The sequence below is a fragment of the Molossus molossus genome, unplaced genomic scaffold (genome assembly GCF_014108415.1).
Source record: "Molossus molossus isolate mMolMol1 unplaced genomic scaffold, mMolMol1.p scaffold_m16_p_1, whole genome shotgun sequence".
Classification (NCBI taxonomy): Eukaryota; Metazoa; Chordata; class Mammalia; order Chiroptera; family Molossidae; genus Molossus; species Molossus molossus.
Window position 1 is genome coordinate 210,864,170 of NW_023425344.1, and position 15,894 is coordinate 210,880,063.

Genomic DNA, 15,894 nt, shown 5'->3' on the forward strand with positions numbered 1-15,894 from the left:
ATAGAATCAAGGGAAGGACTTGCCTAAAGTGGTTTCCCTTGCCTTTTAGTCTTATCTTCTTTTTCCTAGACCAATGCTATTCTAAATGTGGCCTGCTGGCCAGCTGTAGAGCCAGTCCATTGTCAATCTCAAAGTTTATGTATGTGCTGGTAAGTATTTCTGCCACAGTTTGCATAGAAAAGACTGAGGGCTCTCCCAACCCCTGCATTTTACAAATGAGAACTCAGAAGCCCACCCTTCCAAGCTAGTATGGGAACCAAAAGTGGAACCCAAGTCAACTAGGATATAATAGTAGTCGAATACCATTTACAGCTCCAGGTCCACCCATGAGAATTAACTAACTTGCCATGTTTATTGACTGAACACTGGCGTTACTGCCATTCCGGCTAGCCTGAGGGTCTGACTGCTTTCCCTACCGGTCGTGCTGTAGCTTTCACTCTTCGCCACCACTTGAGGGCCCACAGATACTTCGCCAGGTTCTCCCTTTCCAAGTTCCCCACTCTTCACGTCCCCAGCCGCCTAAGTACCACAGTGTCCGGCAGAGGGCGCTGCGACCCACCCCGTTCCCGCGGCCCCTCCCTTGGCCAACCGTCGATTGGGCCGGCGCGTGACGTCACGCCGTTTTAGCCAAACAAATGGGATTCGGGGCGAGCGTTGGGCTTCGCCGCGCCGCGCTGGGCGCTCGGTCCGCCTCAGCGGTGGGGAGCCAGCCAGGCCGCCTGCTGCCGCCGCCGCCGCATCGGGGTGTGCAGCCCCGGGCCAGGCCCAGGCCGGGGCAGCAGCGCAGGTGGGTCGGGGCCGGGTGGCGTGGCGCTGGGGCAGCGCGGTCGGGGTTCGGCTACGGCCACCGTGGCCGTTCCCCGCCCCCTCCTGCCGCTCGCCTGCGCTCCCGGGACGCGGGGCGGGTGGGGGCGGGGGCGCCGCCCGCGGGTGCGGGGCGCGCGGCGCTGCGGGCGCGTCTGGGACAGGGAGCCGGCGGCCCGCACCTCCTCCCGGGCCGGCCTCCGCCCGCGCGCGGGCCAGGCGCTGAGCGCCCCCGTGGGCCACGGAGGGGCGGGCGGACCGGCGGGCGGGTGCGGGGTTCCCGGTCCGGGCTGAAGCCTGGAAGATTACGGATAGGCCGTGAGGAGGCAGCGGACCGGCTCCCCCACCTCCGAGACCAGCGGCGGGTAGGAAGTCGGGCCCTTGGTGGGGGTCGCCTCGCCCCGTCGCTCCCGCTTGGGCTCGGCCACTCTGCCCTTCCTGTCCCCGCGCAGGTGAGCTGGCGCCTGTCCTAACCTTTCTGGAGACTGAGCTGGGCGGAGGCTTGGAAGCTGCTTTCGCCTCCGAGCTGGCGCAAGTCGACTGCGGGTCCGCCCCAGTGGGCGATGAAGTCATAGTGCTGTGGGTCCGCGTGTCTGTGACGTCAGGGGTTCCCAGGAGATGGACTGTGATGTCACTGCAGGCCCTGGCCAGGACCTTGGCGCGGAAGGGCCGGTGGTTCCGGAGGGGAGAAAAAGGAAGTCAAGTCCCCTGTGACTGGGAATCGCAGCAGATTTGAATCAAAAGTTGCTTGAGACCAGCATTTCCCAATTTCAGTGTAATAGTTGTCAAGTTCTTTAACTTCATTTCAAACAGGCATGTTAGTACAATTCAATGTAAGACACATTTCATTTAGAAACAGCTACCTCAGGAGGGCTTGTTCGGGTTGGGTGTTTAATGTAAATACCTTTCAGGAATCTTAACTCAGAGTTGGATGGTTTGTGATCGGAATTGGGGGGAAAAATAGAACCAATTTGAGTGCTGGTAATTCAGTTGCCTTGCACTTTTTAAAAATAATTTTTTTTACACGTTTTTATGGATTTTTTTTTTCCAGAGAGGAAGGGAGAGAGAGATAAACATCAGTGTTTCTCACATTGATTGGCTGCCTCCTGTACTCCCCTCACTGGGGTTCCAGCTCGCAACCCAGGCATGTGCCCTAACCGGAATCCAACCAGGACCTCTTAGTCCATGGGAAGAGCCCAGTGCTCAGTGCACTGAGCCACACCGCCGGACGTCTTATTCTTTTTTTCTAGACAATTTGGAGATCATCTGTCTGCTAATTCACATTTTTGTTAAGAGAATGGCCTGGAAGAGGGAGAACAGATCTTAAATGAACTTCTTCTATTGTAAGGGGGAGGGTGTTTGCATTAATCCAGTATTCTTCTTAAATAATAATTACTTGAAGATTTAATTCATCCAGATTGTCCCTGCCCCATTATACCATGGATAATTGAGGGTTTCTTCTGGTTACAGCTCAGCAACAAGCTTTTTTTCTTGCTTTCTTAGTAAGCTGGGCCATAACAATATAATAATATCCCAGGACTGCTTGTCTGGACATGTAAGTAAAATTTTGTCTGTGGTGCTTTCAAATATGAAACTACAGAATTTTTAAAAATTTTGTTGGTTTTCTTCCATAGCTTTAAAAGATCAGACCAGAAGAGAAGCTAGTCACTTGCTATTATTGACTTTCTCCAGATACAGCTTATCAGTACTTTCATCATGTCTTCCTCCCTGTAGAATCATTTAATAGAATGTAGTTTGAAAAGTAGATGGCTTAAAATGGAAGCATAATTACAATTTCGTGTTTTCAGCAGGAAGATTGGATAGGAGTCCTCAATCCTTCACTGACCTTGACTTACAAGGTAGGTTTTTTTTGTTGTTGTGCTTAATACTTCCTCCTCCCCAGGCTCTTTATAGATTATTGATAATGTATTGTCTCTCTGGATTTTGTATCAACATGGAGATGAAAGTTATGTTATGCCTGTTAATGCAGGAAATGAAAGCAAAAATTTGTCTTTATTAATTATTATTAGATATGACTGGAAGTTCACAAAACAAAGCTTTCCTGTACATTTCATTTTGATCCTCACCATATCTTGGAAATTCAATAGCATTGTGTGTACTTCTGAGAGTTGTTAATTTTTTTTTTTTTAATAAATTGGGAATTGTATGATGACAATGTAGAGTGAAGGCTCTAAAGACAATATTTATTTGGATCCTCAAGACTGATAGACTCTGCTGATATTGAGGGTGTTAATCAACCTACTCTTCATGATGAAAGGATCATGGCAAGATATTATGTAATGAAATTGAAGGAGGTACAAAAAGAACTCTTGCATGTATCTTTTCCTGGTGGCCCTCTGGGGCAGGCTGCATGGCTCTGTGTAAATTAAGTGTACTATTGTAAATGGGAAGGGATGAAAGTCGAACTAAATGTGAGTTGAAAGATAAATAAATGATGATAATAAAATAGCTCCTCCTTGGCAATGCATTTCAAGTAGAGGGGAAAATACATTGCCAGGGAGAAGAAACTTTAAAAAAAATACATGTTTTTATTGATTTTTTTTAGAGAGAGGGAAGGGAGAGAGAAACGTCAATCAGGTGACTCCTGCACACCCCCTACTGGGGATTAAGCTTGAAACTCAGGCATGTGCTGTGATTGGGAATCGAATCAGTGACCTCTCCATGCACAGGTTGATACTCAACCACTGAGCCATACCAGCCAGGCTATTTTTCCTTATGGAAAATGAGTTAATAGGTAGAGAATAAGTGTCTTTGTGTATTCTGATGTGACTGAGGAACAATGACAGTTATAAAAAAAAGCCAGGTTATGCATATATTTGCATAACTATTTAACAAGCCATAACTCTTCTGAAACATTTTTACAGTTTGTTTCTACTTTTGGCAGGATGTTTTCCACCCATGGCTTGCTGTTTTGGGTCTAGGAAGCCGCTTTTACTTCTTATAAATGGAAATTTATTTGAGATTGGTTTTTGTTTTTATGGGGGGGGGGTTACATGCCCCTAGTGGAAACCAAACCCAGGACTCTCTGGTCCACCGGCCAACGCTTCAACCGCTGAGCCGAACCGGCCAGGGCGAGATTGGGTTTATTATTATTTTAAAATATTTTGTCATTATCCAGTTACAGCATTTGAAGGGACTAAATCAACCAGTCGTTAATGATAAGCGTTTTTCTCACAGATAAAAACAAATATGAAGGACAAAAGTGCTAAACTTTAGAAATTCTTTGTTTATTAGATCAATTGTTCTATTAACATATGCAGAACTGAAATTCTCATACAAACTTTGTACTTTATTTTCTAAACTTAAAGTTTATGCTGAGCCAGTTCAATATGGTCTTGATATTCTAGTAAACACATATTAACAACAACAATTAACTTGTTTTAATATTTGTTGGGGAGACAACATACTAATCGTTAGAGACATCATTTGGTGTTATCTTCCAAAATTTGCAGCTGTTGAGAACCAGATACTTGAGGCAAGCTACTATGGTATAATGAATGCCTTCCTTGTTAGGTCATGTGTGACAAAGGCAAAATTCAGCAAGTGCATAATCTGCAGTCCTTTGGAAACAACAACAAAAAAGAGCAGATTAACTCCAAATGCATTTAGGTCATTTGGAAATTGAATTCCTGTCAATCCTTATCTTTGCATAATTTATCTTCTCTCTTTTAGTTCATGCTTATGGTATTCTGAAGCTGATGAACTTACTGTGTTATCTGGGAAGTATTAATGATTAAAATGTAGGTGTTTCTTAGTGATAGTTGAAAGAGTTTATCAACCTTTCATTTTCAACTCCATCTTCTATTTAGCTCCACAGAAAAGGCTCCAGATCTTTTCTTTGTAAATATTTACCTTCAGAATCCTAGCATACACATTTATTATCCTCAGTACAGTGTAGGTATAAATGTGAAACTAAGCTATATATGTGTATTATATTATCAGGCATGGGGTTTAATTCATCCAACAAACATTTTTTTAGTACTTCTATGCCAGGCACTTAGCCAGGCACTCAGATGAATTGTCCTTGCTGCAAGGACATTTTGTTTTAACATTCATTTAACATGGAGGGCCATTGGTCTTAGGGGCCAGAATTGGACCAAGAGGATAAATCATTTTTATTATGCCAGATTGGCCAAAGGTGTCATCTAAAGGTTGGTTTAAGGAGGTATTAAAAACTCAGGTATAAGAATGGGGAACAATTTATCAAAGGGTCTAGAATCCATGGATTTGGATGATCCTAGAATAAATGGAGTTTGAGCTCTTTCTTTGAGGCAAGAACAAGACCTAGTTTATGTATATGCAGTCTAAAATGGGAGGTAGAGAGAAGAGGGACAGTCTAGACATCCCACTTTCAGAGGTATGTATTTACCTTCTTTGTCAGTCCTTTTCTTTAATCGACAAGCTTCCAAAGTATGTGAGCCTATCACAACCTTTATTTTCACTATTTTCTTTCTTTCCTTAACATTTTATAATGAAAACTTTCAATCACAGAAAAGTTGCAAGAATTGTTTGTTCATGGAACACCTAAGTACAACCTAGAGCCCTGGCCAGTTTGGCTCAGCGGTTGGAGTGTCAGCCCCCGGACCAGAGAGTCCTGGGTTTGGTTCCCACTGAGGGCATGTACCTCGGTTGTAGTTTGTTCCTGGCCCTGGTTGGGGTTGTGTGGGTGGCAACTAGTCTATGTGTCTCTCTCACATTGATGTTTCTCTTTCTCTCTTCCCACCTCTCTCAAGGTAGGTGCAAAAATGTCCTCGGGTGAGGATAAATAAACAAATAAATAAATAAATACAACGTAGATTCTTCAATTCATATTTTATAGTATTTGCTTATCTATTTATCCATCCTGTCTTCTCTCTCTTTAATTCATCTCATATTTTTGTTGTATTTCAAAGTAAGTATATTTTACTCCTAAACACTGCAGTAGGACTGTCATATTTTTTACTGTACAGTAAAAGTACAGATCTTATGTGTACTATTTCCTTAGTTGGGATAAGTTCATACATCTGTGTAATCCATAACCTTGTCATGATATAGAACCAGTACCATTACTACGGAAAGTTTCTTCATACATGTCCAAATCAGTTTAATTAACTTTAATCTCTGGCAATCTTATTTCCACCAGTATCTTCTGAAACTACCTGTTCAAAGGGCCTGCTTTATTAGCAGCACATTTGAATGGCATTATATAGATGATCAAAATATAAAGAAATCAAGACCAGGCCCTGCTCTTGTTAAGCTTATAATTTAGTTTGGGTTTTAGTTAGGTGTCCAAAGAGAGAAATGTTACATGGATTCAGAGGAGGCAACTAGTATTGCCAGAGAAAGCTTCCTAGGTGGGGGTATTGAATTAGGCCTTTACTGGGCCTTTTTAAAATAGACTCCAAATTGAAGTTATGGTATAAAGAAACAGTTGCAGACAAGGGTGGTTGGGATCTAATTTTGGAAGGAATTTGAGCATTCTTTTGTACCCAATGACAATTAAAAAATTTTTTTTAAATTTATTGATTTTAGAGAAAGAGAGAGAATAAGAAAGAAAGAGAAACATCACTTGCTGTTCCACTTTTTTATGCATTCATTGATTCTTGTGTGTACCCTGACTGGGGATCAAACCTTGGTGTATCGGGACGATGCTCTAACCAACTGAACTGTGTGACCAGGGCCCCAGTGACAATATTTGAGGAAAGGAGTAATGCGAAAAATGGATTCTTTAGTTAAATTCTTATCCTCTTTGCCATCTTTGGGATTTTGTTGTATAGAAGATCTCTTCATCTTTTGAGTTCTCTCTTCTCAGTTCTTTGTCTGTCTCTGCTTTCTGAGCCTTGCTGGTAATTCTCTTCCACATCCAAACTATCTAAATCTCTGTTCTTGACTTTGTGTGGTACTCCTTGTAATCTGGCCTTACCTTTTAGGGCCTATTCATTATAATTCTTTCCAGGTCATGCCTACATCTGTATCCATAAGCTGTTAATTCTTGTTTGATTTCTAACTGCTAATAAAATGCTTCTTTTTTTATATGCCTGTTTATTTTGTACTTAACTTACTGTTCAAGACTCTGTAGCAAGAGCATTTGCTCTAAGAAGTTGTAGCAAGTAGGATTTATTGGGAAAGGAAGATATGTAAACTTTGAGTGAACTAAATAGATTAGACAGAGTTTCTTGGAACAAACCCCAGAAAGACTCTGCAGAACTTACCCATTGCCACCATGGACCATGTTGTTGAATCAGAATGCTGCTACCACCATACTTGGTAGAAGTTTTACCTCCTTAGGCAGAACCATCAGTATATATTACTTTCTGCCTTCCATATCCTTCCCCCCTCCAAATAAATTTATTACATATGATTGGCAGATCATTATGCCTATCTTATGCATGTATGCCTGCTTGGCCACATTTATGTCATAGGTAAAACCTCAACCTCAAGGGCATCTGGAAAATGTAGTTTTTAGTTGTCCATAGTCTGTAAAACAGGAAGTCCTTGTGAGAATACATTGATGTGACTACTGAGTGAATCTTCAGTACACTCTGTGAAAAACTAATTTTCTCCAGATCCCCTCAATGTTGACAAAGTTAAATCTTTTCTCATTTTGCTGTTTCTATGCAAAGACATGGGTATTGTTCTCGTTTTTTGAGATAGAAACTATTGAAATCAACTGTACCATTTAGATTTTTTATATTGTGATTATAACAAAACCCAACTCAAGTTTACTGGCTCATAATACTGAAAATTCCAAAGGTGAAGCTTGATCCACTTGTACTTACATAATCAGAACCTCATCTTCCTCCTCTTTCCTTTTTAAAAAATATGTTTTTATTGATTTTAGCAAGAGAGAGAGAGAGAGAAACATTAGTCGACTGCCTCCTGCATACCCCCTACTTGGGATCAAGCCCACAACCCAGGCATATGCCCTGACTGGGAGTTGAACCAGCCACCTCTTGGTGCACAGGATCATGCTCAACCAACTGAGCCACACTGGTCAGGGCTTCTTCTTTCCTTTTTTTAATTTTTATTAAAAAAATTTTTTTTTCTTTATTGATTTGAGAGAGAGAGGAAGGGAGAGGGAGAGATAGATAGAAACATCGATGAAAGAGAACATCAATCGGCTGTCTCCTGCATGCCCCCCACTGGGGATTTGGCCCACAACCTGGGCATGTGTCCTGACTGGGAATCGAACTGGCGACCTCTTGGTGCATGGGTTGACACTCAATCACTGAGCCTCACCGGCTGAGCCCCCATTTTTTTAAAAAATGAATTCTGCTTCCTTGGTATTGGTCCCTTTGTGGTTACAGTGTATTTGCCGCAGCTCAAGCCCCATGTCCTCATGCCATCAAATCCAGAGGAGGGGAAGGAGAGTGCTTCTACAGAAGCTATAAGGCAGGTCTCTTGACTGTTTTGCTCCAGAGACCCCTTTGGCAGTCTGATGCCTATAGGACCCCCTTACTGAGTAATATTTTTAAAATTAAATACCTAAGACTACAAAGAAAAACAGTTATATTAAAATATAGTTGGCTTCCAGACAAGATGGTGGCATAGGTAAATGCATTACACACATTCTCCCACAACCACGTCAAAATGGCAAACTATCGAACAACTATCATTCAAAACCACCTGACATCTAGTTGAACGTAAGTCTTAACAACTAAGGATATAAAGAAGAAACCACATTGGACATTTCTTGTAGCAGTATTTTTTCTGCTATTATCTCTTTGGGCAAGGGAAACGAGAAAAACAAATGGGACTACATCAAACTAAAAAATTTTTGGACAGCAGAGAAAACCATCAACAAAGTGAAAAGACAACCCATGGAATGGGAGAATATATTTGCTGATATATCTTTTAAGGGGTTAGTATTCAAAATTTATAAAGAACTAAAACTCAACACCAAGAAAACAAAACAGTCCAACTAAAAAATGAACAGAGGCCCTGGCTGGTTTGGCCCAGCGATTAGAGCGTCAGCCTGTGGTCCAGAGAGGCCTGGGTTTGGTTCCCGCTAAGGGAGTGTACCTCGGTTGCAGTTTGTCCCCGGTCCTGGTTGGTCGTGCGGGTGGCAGCCAATCAATGTGTCCCTTTCACGTCGATGTTTCTCTCTTTCTCTCTCTCTCTCTCTCTTTCTTCCTTCCACTCTATCTGAACAAAAAAAGGAAAAAAACGTCCTCAGGTGAGGATAAAAAAAAAAAAAAAATGGGCAAAGGACCTGAATAGACACTTTTCTGCAGAGGAAATACAGATGGACAATAGACATATGAAAAGATGCTTAATGTCACTAATCATCTGAGAAATGCAAATTGAAATCATGATGAGAAAAAAAAAATCATGATGAGATATTTCACATCTGTCAGATGGCTATTATCAATACAACAGCAAACAAGTGTTGGTGAGGATGTGGAGAAAAGGGAACCCTCGTGCACTGTTGGTGGGAATGCTGATTGGTGCAGTCACTGTGGAAAGCAGTGTGGAGTTACCTCAAAAAATTAAAAATGAAACTGCCTTATGACCCAGCAATTTCACTTCTGGGAATTTATTCAGAGAAACCTGAAACACTAATTCGAAAAAAGATGTGTACCTTTATGTTCATTGCAGCATTATTTACAATAGCCAAGATTTGGATACAGCTCAGGTGTCCATCAGTGGATAAAACAGCTATAGTACATATACATGATGAAATACTACTTGGCTGTAAAAAGGAAGAAAATTTTACCCTTTGTGACAGCATGGATGGACCTGGAGAACATGCTAAGTGAAATAAGCCAGTGAGAGAAAGTACCATATGATTTCACTCATATGTAGAATTTAATGAATAAGCTGAAATAAGTAAGATAGAAACAGACTGATAGATAGCAGCTAGATAGATTTGGTGGGGGGTTGTTGGGGTGGGATGAAGGGGTTGAACAACAACAAAAAGAACTCATGAACATGGAATACAGTGTGGTGATTGAGGGGGATGGGGAAGGAGGTGTGTAAGATGGAAGAGAGTATAAGGGATAAATGGTGATAGGGGAAAAAATGAAGGGTATATGGAAAGGAAAAACAGCAGCAACATGGAGACTGGTAGGAGGGGCGGAGACAAGGGAGAGGTGGAGACATGGAACAGACTGGTTCCCACACCCACATGTGGAAGATAAAAACTGGGAGGGATATCTCAGCTGTGGAGGTCCCCCATGAGGAGCAAGGGGTCCCAGCCCCACACCAGGCCCCCAGCCCAGGGTTCCAGTGCCAGGAAGAGAAGTTCCTATAACTTCTGGCTGTAAAATCCAGCAGGGATTGTGGCTGAGTGAGAGAGTGAACTTCTGGAGTCCCAGGCAGTTCCTCTTAAAGGGCCCAAGCACAAACTTCCTCAGGATCACTCCCTTAGAGTTCCAGTGCTGGGACAGCAGGATGAAAGGCACCAGGGACATATGAAAAAGAACTGAACTGTCTGGTATCAGAGAGAGAGCTGGACGGGTAGCTTTCTCCCAAACAGAAGTGCTAGCATAAGCCATTGTTCCTTTTCTGAGCCCTTTTGCCACAGAGCCGGCAGGTGGGTACCGTATCTGAGTGTCCATCAACCTGACTGTCACTGTTTGCCCCATCCTGGTGATTCCATGAGACCCCACCCCACCCATTTTGTGGGCTCATTCAAGCTGTTTCCAGTGGTTTTCCTATACAAATGGCCTGTCTTGGCTCATGCTTCAAGACTTTCCTAAATTCTCTCATGCAGCATCTGGCCTTGGCATGCCCCATACCTCTCACTAAGTGGCCTCAGGCCCAGCACTAGTGGCAGCTAGTCTTGGTTTGCAGCTTGGCACATCCAAGCCAAGCACAAATGGTAGCTATCTGCAAATTGCATTGTAGCTTATGCCAGGTGACCCCAGGCAGAACGCAGGTGGTAACTGACCTTGGCCTGCACCTCCTAGGGGGCCCCAGATTCAGTGCACCTGGTGAACAGCACCAGAGCCCCACTGAAGTAAGTCCTACTTTGTGGGGTAGGCCCCTGCACAGCCAATCTGTTGCAGCCAGTCCTTTCAGCAGATTGGCCTGGGGATAAATTTCTTCCACTGATGTGCCAACAGCTATAAAGGCTCAACTACAACAGGAGGGTGTAAACAGCCTATGAGGGGTGGCGGTGGGGGTGGTACACCTGGAGTGCCCAGCTCAGATGAACAGGGAGGCTGTGCCACTGGACCCTGCAGAACACCCACTACATTAGGCCACTTTACCAAGCCTGGGAGACATAGCAGTACCTAAGATATAGAAACAAATACAGAGAGGCTGCCAAAATGAGACAAAGAAACACATCCAAATGAAATAACAGAACAAAGCTCCAGAAAAAGGACTAAACAAAATGGAGACAAGCAATCTAGTAGATGCAGAATTCAAAACACTGGTTGTAAGGATGCTCAATGAACTTAGGGGAAGAGTAGATAAACTTAGAATTTCAACAGCATAAAAAAGGACATAGAAACCTTAAAAAAGAACCAGTCAAAAATGAAGGATACACTAACTGAAATGAATATTTTATAGGGACTCAACAGTAGAGTAGATGAAACACAATCAAACCAGCAATTTGGACTATAAGGGAGCAAAAAACAACAACAATAAAACCAATCAGAAGAGCAAAAAGAAAAAATAATTCAAGAAATGAGGATAGTGTAAGGAGCCTCTGGGACAACTTCAAGCATACCAACATTCACATGGGATGCCAGAAGGAGAAGAAAGAGAACAAGAAATTGAAAACCTATTTGAAAAAATGATGAAACTTCCCTTACCTGGTGAGGGGAATAGACATACAAGTCCAGAAGTACAGAGTTCCAAACAAGATGAACCCAATAGGCCCACTCCAAGACACATCATAATTAAAATGCAAAAGGCTAAAAACAGAGTCCTAAAAGCAGCAAGAGAAAAGCAGGTAGTTACCTGCAAGGGAGCTCCCATAAGACTGTGGGCTAATTTAACAACAGAAACTTTTCAGGCCAGAAAGGAGTGGCAATAAATATTCAAAGTGATGAAAAGCAAAGACCTACATCCCGCACAGGTATTGTTTAGATTTGAAGGACAGGTAAAGAGCTTCACAGACAAGAAAAAGCTAATGAAGTTCACCATCACCAGACCAGTGTTACATGAAATATTATGGGGTCTTCTTTAAGAAGAAGGAAAAAGAAAAAAAAAATATGAACAGTAAAATGACAATAAATACATGAATCTAAAACAAGATAAATGAACAAGCAGAACAGAAACAGACTCATAGATAGAACATTTTGATGGCTGCCAGATGGAATGGGGGTTGGGGAGAATGGGTGAAAAAGTGAAGGGATTAGTAAGTACAAATTGGTAGTTATAGACTACATGGGGATGTAAAGTACAGCATAGGGAATACAGTCTAATATTCTAATAGCTATGTGTGGTGTCAGATGGGTATGAGGTTTATTATGATCTCTTAGTAAGTTATATAATGGGGTGTACATTCGAAACTAATGTAATGTTGTATGTCAACTATAATTGAAAAATTAAAAATGACTTTAAGAAATCCTAATCCACAATATGATATAACACAAAGGATCAGATTGTCAAATCAATCACATGAATTAGAGATCTTACCCTGCGTCAAACTTCACTAATAATTTTAAGAATAGACGATCAAGAAGCAGGTCTGGGATGTGGAGGGTGGCTTCTGCTTGTGTGAGGTGACTTTCCATGATCTCATGGCTGACCTCTTTTGAACCAGAGAGCTGTGTACCTATTATAGGAAGAAAGTGCCCGAGAGTCATCCTCAACTATGTGGTTTTTCTTCTTTGACTTACTAGTGTGCAAGATGTGAGTAAATTCCTAATGATTGAATTATCTTTGCTTTGTGATGGTATTTACCATTTCTGTTTTGAATTAAAAAAAAATCCTGGATTTATAGTATAGGAAAAAATAGTTACCAAAATTTTTTTAGTTTTTGTTGATTTTTTGTTTGTTTGTTTTTTAGAGAGAGAGATACATTGATCAGCTGCCCCCCGCATGCCACCTACTGAGGATCGAGCCTCCAACCTGGGCACTTGCCCTGACCGGCAATCAAACCAGGACCTCTCAGTCCCTGGGACGTGCTCAATCCACTAGGCCCCACCAGCTGAGCCCCCAAATGTTTTTAAATTGTAAGATTAATATATGCGTCCTTATTAAGTAAGATTTATTTAACAATTAGTAATAAATAAATCTAATAAATTCCAAGTAGTGATAAGCATTGTTTAAAGGTATTTGTAACCAGTGATCATGTGACAGGAAAGTATCTGTGATTTCTACTTGTTGTGGTCTGTTGACTGAATTCACAATGGAAGAAAATGTTCAATTTCAGTTGGAGGTTAATGAAAGTAAAGGTATAGTTTTTCCCTTTTCATCTGAATTCTATAACTAAACCCCTTGGGGGGAGTCCGTGAGCCTCAACTTAAGAACCACTACTAGGATATCATTTCTCTTCCCAGAAGCCCCAACAAATATCTTATTGACTTTGGGTTACATTCTGACATTTCTGAACCAGTCACTGAGAATGTGGATATCTAATTGGTTTAGCCAGATAGACCTACCCTTGGAAGGGGTCACTGCTGCCTAAACAGAATGATGGGAGAGAAGTGGATTCCCAAGAGAAATTCAGGGGTTATTGGGTGCTGAGTAGCAAATAATAGATGTCTATTATGTCATACTTAGCCAGTTCCCTCTCCCTTGTTCTCATAGTTAACCATTTATTAAATTTTTAGTAAATCTTTTACTTGGATTTGTCTTTTCCTGATCAGTCACTCTGTTAACAACCTAGGCCTCCAAAATGGAGTGTGTATGATAGTCCATTGGGTTGCAAAAAGAAAAATATTAGAACTTCTATTTATTTTTCTTATCCTTTGAGTATTTATTTTTACATATGTTTATTCTGTATGTAAGATGTAGTAGTGCAATGGTACATGTATATATGTACATATTTATAGGACCATGTTAAAATTATTTTAAACCATGGGAATGGGAGGGTCAGGAAAGTTGAAGTGCTGTTCCAGAAAACAGTGCTGTTCAATAGAAATACAATGTGAGCTACATGTAATTAAAATTTTTCTTGTTAGCCACATTTTAAAAAGTAAAAGGAAGCATCTGAAAATAATTTTAATAATATAATATTTAATACAGTATATTCCAAACATCATGATTTCAACATGTTATCAATATAAAAGTTACTGAGCTAGTTTACATTCTTTTTTCATATAGTCTTTGAAATTCATTGTGCATTTTACATTTCAAGCTCATCTCAACTTAGACTGGTGATATTTAGGTGCTCAAAAGCCACATGTGGGTAATGCCTTCTGTATTAGGCAGCACAGATCTAGACCAATGATCATTCTGAATTCAGATTTCTATAACTGTCTCTATTACAGTTTTCATAAATCCATTATTTGCTCTCTTCAATCTTTTTATACAGTTTCCAGGTTAATTGAACAAAAATTCCACTGGGATGTTACTCTCCTGCACTAGGTTTCTGTGGCATCACATTTAAAAATAGCTCTTAAGACTTTCTGTAAGATGGTGCATCCCATCCTCCTCCATCATGTCTCTGGGACTGCCTGGAACAAATCTGGTGCTCAATTAGGCAGTTTCCTCAGCCTTGCCTTCCTCTTTCTATTTCTCTAAATATAACCATCCATTATAAGAAGCCTGTTGCGGTAAAACCTCCTTGGACTCCCCAATCCTTCTGCAATCTTTCCATTTTCTGAACTCCTGTGGTATATATTGAGTGCTCAGCCACTTAGCACTTCATTATATATTGTTGTTTATTGCTAATTGCTTCCTGAGTATTAGTCTTATCTCCCCTACTAAATTCTAAGCTTTGTATTTTATGTCCCCAAATTGTAGACACATAATTAAAGGCTTAGCTCTTCCCCCTTATCTTTAGGGACATATCTGGGTTATACCTGGACTGTTTAAATTTGTAGCTTTAAGTTTTTTGAAATTCTGTTTTGTTTTCTCCTCTGCTGGTTAACTTGCACACCTAGCAGATTCAGTTGTAGGAGTTTGTGTATTAAAATATTCATTCGTGTCTTGAAAATTTTAAAAATTAAATTATAAAGTAGTTTTATTTGTAGCTGTAAAATCACTCTTGGACCAACAGTAGGGAATTATTGATTAGCTGGAGTTTCTGAAGGTGAAATGTGAGTTTAACAAGGAAGTCTCAAAGGATACATGTGCTCTATTGTCCAGGAACCAGGAGAGGTAAACTTGTTTCCAAAGTAGGACAAGAGATTTTATTTCAAGTTCAGTCATCAGAATTATTCTCTGGAGGTTCTCCGTACTTTCTACCCACCAGTAACTTAGCCTGTAGTTAGGCAGTCTTTGAGCTCTACCACCATCACAATGCTTTAGCTTATTCGGGATACTGCAGACAGGATACTGCAGACAGACTTTATGTTATAGGAATCCTATCTTTCATTTGATATTTTATTTGCCTGCGTTTTATTTAACATGCTACATAGTTAGCTTAATAAACTAATGATACACTATCATTTTTAACTTGTGGAATTTCAAGGCCTGTTTATTTATTATTCATTTACTAAAAAAAGTGCAGTATGTTTCATATGTCAGGCACTATACTAAGTTAACCTCTGTCACTTTTTATCTTAGCGCTATTTTACAGTTCCTTTATATATTCTTTGGCAAATAGCAGCCTTTATTTAACAATTTATTTTTTGTCTTGTTGTTTAACACCATGTGAGATCCCCCTCCCCCTTTTTGGGAAATATTAATTGATTATTTTTAGTCCAAATAAATATTAACATTTCCAGAAAGTTTACATTTCATTTTACTAGCAGGAGGTTGTAACTTTTTCTTCAAATTAAAACATAACTTTACACTCTAGTTGCATTTATTTATTTTTAAGGCAATAGTATAAAATATTTTTACACTTAAAAATTATAGTATTAGACATTTTAGAACTACTGAATTTAAAAAAATCGATGATCTTGAAATTTAAGTGAAAATTTAAACCATGTTACCATTTTATTTCTGAATCTAAAAAAATGCATTATTTTATTTTCTCTGTTCTTTATTTGATCTAATGGTTTAGCCTCTGTATTATAGATT

At 40.6% G+C, this 15,894-nt stretch overlaps 1 protein-coding gene across 45 annotated transcripts in view; it reads left to right on the plus strand.

Moving 5' to 3' along the window:
* Positions 1 to 731: 731 nt before the first annotated feature.
* Positions 732 to 15,894, plus strand: part of FBXO34 (F-box protein 34) — a 130,150-nt gene continuing 114,987 nt past the window's right edge. For 36 of the 45 annotated variants that reach the window (XR_004956757.1, XR_004956753.1, XR_004956755.1 and 33 more), the window contains exons 1-3: positions 742 to 787; positions 1,257 to 1,621; positions 2,613 to 2,663. The gene's annotated coding sequence lies outside the window, so the exon portion shown is untranslated. Of the gene's footprint in view, positions 788 to 1,256; positions 1,622 to 2,612; positions 2,664 to 4,497; positions 4,566 to 12,523; positions 12,613 to 15,894 lie in introns of those variants that run through there. The other 9 variants (XR_004956733.1, XR_004956769.1, XR_004956736.1 and 6 more) reach the window with 8 other exon arrangements.